Raw genomic sequence first — 4,299 nt, 5'->3', positions numbered from 1 at the left:
AATTTGTATGGAAATACAAAAAACCTCGAATAGCCAAAGCAATCTTGAGAAAGAAGAATGGAACTGGAGGAATCAACCTGCCTGACTTCAGGCTATACTACAAAGCAACAGTCATCAAGACAGTATGGTACTGGCACAAAGACAGAAATATAGATCAATGGAACAAAATTGAAAGCCCAGAGATAAGTTCACGCACCTATGGACACCTTATCTTTGACAAAGGAGGCAAGAATATACAATGGATTAAAGACAATCTCTTTAACAAGTGGTGCTGGGAAAACTGGCCAACCACTTGTAAAAGAAGGAAACTAGAACACTTTCTAACACCATACACAAAAATAAACTCAAAATGGATTAAAGATCTCAACGTAAGACCAGAAACTATAAAACTCCTAGAGGAGAACACAGGCAAAACACTCTCCGACATACATCACAGCAGGATCCTCTATGACCCACCTCCCAGAATATTGGAAATAAAAGCAAAAATAAACAAATGGGATCTAATTAAACTTAAAAACTTCTGTACAACAAAGGAAGTTATAAGCAAGATGAAAAGACAGCCTTCAGAATGGGAGAAAATAATAGCAAATGAAGCAACTGACAAACAACTAATCTCAAAAATATACAAGCAACTCCTACAGCTCAATTCCAGAAAAATAAATGACCCAATCAAAAAATGGGCCAAAGAAATAAACAGACATTTCTCCAAAGAAGACATACAGATGGCTAACACACACATGAAAAGATGCTCAACATCACTCATTATCAGAGAAATGGAAATCAAAGCCACTATGAGGTACCATTTCACGCCAGTCAGAATGGCTGCGATCCAAAAGTCTACAAGCAATAAATGCTGGAGAGCGTGTGGAGAAAAGGGAACCCTCTTACACTGTTGGTGGGAATGCAAACTAGGACAGCCACTATGGAGAAGAGTGTGGAGATTCCTTAAAAAACTGGAAATAGAACTGCCTTATGACCCAGCAATTCCACTGCTGGGCATACACCCTGAGGAAACCAGAAGGGAAAGAGACACGTGTACCCCAATGTTCATCGCAGCACTGTTTATAATAGCCAGGACATGGAAGCAACCTAGATGTCCATCAGCAGATGAATGGATAAGAAAGCAGTGGTACATATACACAATGGAGTATTACTCAGCCATTAAAAAGAATACATTTGAATCAGTGCTAATGAGGTGGATGAAATTGGAGCCTATTATACAGAGTGAAGTAAGCCAGAAAGAAAAACACCAATACAGTATACTAACGCATATATATGTAATTTACAAAGATGGTAACAATAACCCTTTTGCTGTATACGAGACAGCAAAAGAGACACTGATGTATAGAACAGTCTTTTGGACTCTGTGGGAGAGGGATAGGGTGGGATGATTTGGGAGAATGGCACTGAAACATGTATAGTATCATATATGAAACGAGTCACCAGTCCAGGTTCGATGCACGATACTGGATGCTTGGGGCTGGTACACTGGGACGACCCAGAGGGATGGTATGGGGAAGGAGGAGGGAGGAGGGTTCAGGATGGGGAACACATGTATACCTGTGATGGATTCATTTTGATATATGGCAAAACCAATACAATATTATAAAGTTAAAAAATAAAATTAAATTAAAAAAAATTATGACATTTTCGTCCCACTTGTTTGACTAAGTATGAATAGAATGCTAGATTTCTAATTTATATTCACTCAAAGTTTTGATATAGTTCCATTTATTCTGGCATCTGGACAGTGACAGACTTTATTTTCTTGGGCTCCAAAGTCACTGCGGATGTTGAGTGCAGCCATGGAATTAAAAGATGCTTGTTCCTTGGAAGAAAAGCTATGACAATGTATTAAAAAAGTAGAGACATTACTCTGTGGACAAAGGTCCATATAGTCGAAGCTATGGTTTTTCCAGTAGTCATGTATGGATGTGAGAGTTGGACCATAAAGAAAGCTGAGTGACAAAGAACTGATGTTTTTGAACTGTGGTGTTGGAGAAGACTCTTGAGAGTCCCTTGGACTGCAAGGAGATCCAATCAGTCCATTCTGAAGGAAATCCGTTCTGCATATTCATTGGAAGGACTGATGCTGAAGCTGAAACTCCAATACTTTGGCCACCTGATGTGAAGAACTGACTCATTGGAAAAGACCCTGATGCTGGGAAAGATTGAAGGCAGGAGGAGAAGGGGACGACAGAGGAGGAGAAGGGGACGACAGAGGATGAGACGCTTGGATGGCATCACCAACCCAATGGACATGCGCTTGAGCAAGCTCTGGGAGATGATAAAGGACAGGGAGGCCTGGTATGCTGCAGTCCATGGGATCACAGAGTCGGACATGACTGAGCAACTGAACAACAAAGTATTACTGCTAAAAGTCTAGCAATCTTATTTTTTAGTGATTTAAAAAAAAATCTTGAATGAGGTTTGAAACTTTTAATCCAATTCTGAAAATACAAAAAAAACACTGTGTTTAAGTAAACCAGAAAGAAAAACACCAATACAGTATACTGACACATATATATGGAATTTAGAAAGATGGTAACGATAACCCTATATGCAAGACAGCAAAAGAGACACAGATGTATAGAACAGTCTTTTGGACTCTGTGGTAGAAGGCGAGGGTGGGATGATTTGAGACAATAGCATTGAAACATGTATATGTGAAACAGATCGCCAGTCTGGGTTCAATGCATGAGACAGGGCGCTCAGGGGTACAACGGGATGACCCAGAGGGATGGGATGGGGAGGGAGGTGGGAGGAGGGTTCAGGATGGGGAACACATGTACACCCATGGCTGATTCATGTCAATGTATGGCAAAACCACTACAATATTGTAAAATAATTAGCCTCCAATTAAAATAAATAAATTAAAAAAAATTTTATTAGCTGCTACACACTATATCCTCTACCTTCTTTGGCCAAGGAGAGACCTCTAGATCTCCTAAATGAAATAAAACAGACTGACCTCTTCTGTCCTTTTAAACCTTTGCCATCTCCACTTCAGACTACTATTCTCGATTCCTTCTTATCAATCACTCACCTCCTCTCAGCCATGCCTCCTCATTCCCTGAAGTCTTTGGTACCTGGCTTCTAATCTTACTTTCTCACTACTGCCTGACACCACTGTGACTCATTTTAATCAATATCTTTGTTAAAAGCTCATGTCAATACCCTAACATCAAAGTTCCTTTACATCTGCAATTCCAAATAACCTTTTCTCCACTCTGTGTAGGCAATTTTCCCCAGTGGGCAGACCCTGGAGTTTGTCGATCCACTCCTCCACTCTGTCCACTGCCTCGTTATCCTTCCAAGTGTAACTCCATTTTCATCGATTCTCCTCCTTTGCAGAGCCCTCTTAGCTTCTCTTCCACTCTACCCAGCTTTAAACTGTTCATCCTTTAATACCTCCAATACCTGGCTTGAGATTCATGGACAATTTTTGCAAGGACAGTCTCGCCAACAACTCACTGCTGCAATGACAACTGTCATAAGCAATGCACATTCACACCTCTGAGACTATGTTCATACATTTCCCTTTCTCTGGGACTTTCACCTTCCTGGCAAATTCCTATTCATCCTTCAATAGTTCCCATGCAATTTTCATCAAAGCTGAATTAGCTCCTCTTTTCAGATCATTTTTGTATCAAATAGCTAGCTGCTCATCAAAGTAGACCATTTTTACCTTTATCATGTTCAGCACAGCTGAGCCCTAGCTGCTTTTTCAGCTTGTCCAAATTCTAGAAGCAATCCTGACAAGCAAAAAGTACTTTAAAAGACTCATAATCTCTCATGAATCAAGCTCTCAGACCTGGGATCCTGGAACTCATGAACAAAAATCCCCTTAAAACTTGAGTCATCACTGACAACCAGTACACAGTACCTTCAGAGAGAACCACAGGATGGTCACATTATACCTAAGAAGTAGTGTTACCGTCCTTGCTCCAGGGATGGCAGAGGTCACAGAGTGGTTTATCTGTCTCTCTCCCAACTGCAACCAATTTCCCTACTTGGTGTCCCAGCACCTCCAAGAGTTGCTGCCTTACCCTGACCATCCAGTTGCTGACCCCATGGTTATAATGATCTTCAGATAATAATGTTCCTTTATGGAGTTCTGACAGAGAAGGCAATGGCAACCCACTCCAGTACTCTTGCCTGGAAAATCCCATGGACGGAGGAGCCTGGTAGGCTGCAGTCCATGGGGTCGCTGAGGGTCAGACACGACTGAGCAACTTAACTTTCACTTTTCACTTTCATGCATTGGAGAAGGAAATGGCAACCCACAACGGTATTCTT

The 4,299-nt window shown here is 41.1% G+C and overlaps 1 protein-coding gene across 12 annotated transcripts in view; it reads right to left on the bottom strand.

Annotated features, from left to right (window-relative positions):
- Positions 1–4,299, bottom strand: part of MYO9A (myosin IXA) — a 196,990-nt gene that overhangs the window by 7,577 nt on the left and 185,114 nt on the right. The gene's annotated exons all lie outside the window — the stretch shown is intronic.

This window comes from Bison bison, unplaced genomic scaffold (genome assembly GCF_000754665.1).
Source record: "Bison bison bison isolate TAMUID 2011002044 unplaced genomic scaffold, Bison_UMD1.0 scf7180017864034, whole genome shotgun sequence".
In the NCBI taxonomy this organism is placed as follows: Eukaryota; Metazoa; Chordata; class Mammalia; order Artiodactyla; family Bovidae; genus Bison; species Bison bison.
Note: the sequence above shows the minus strand (reverse complement) of the source record. Positions and strands in the feature narration are given on the sequence as shown.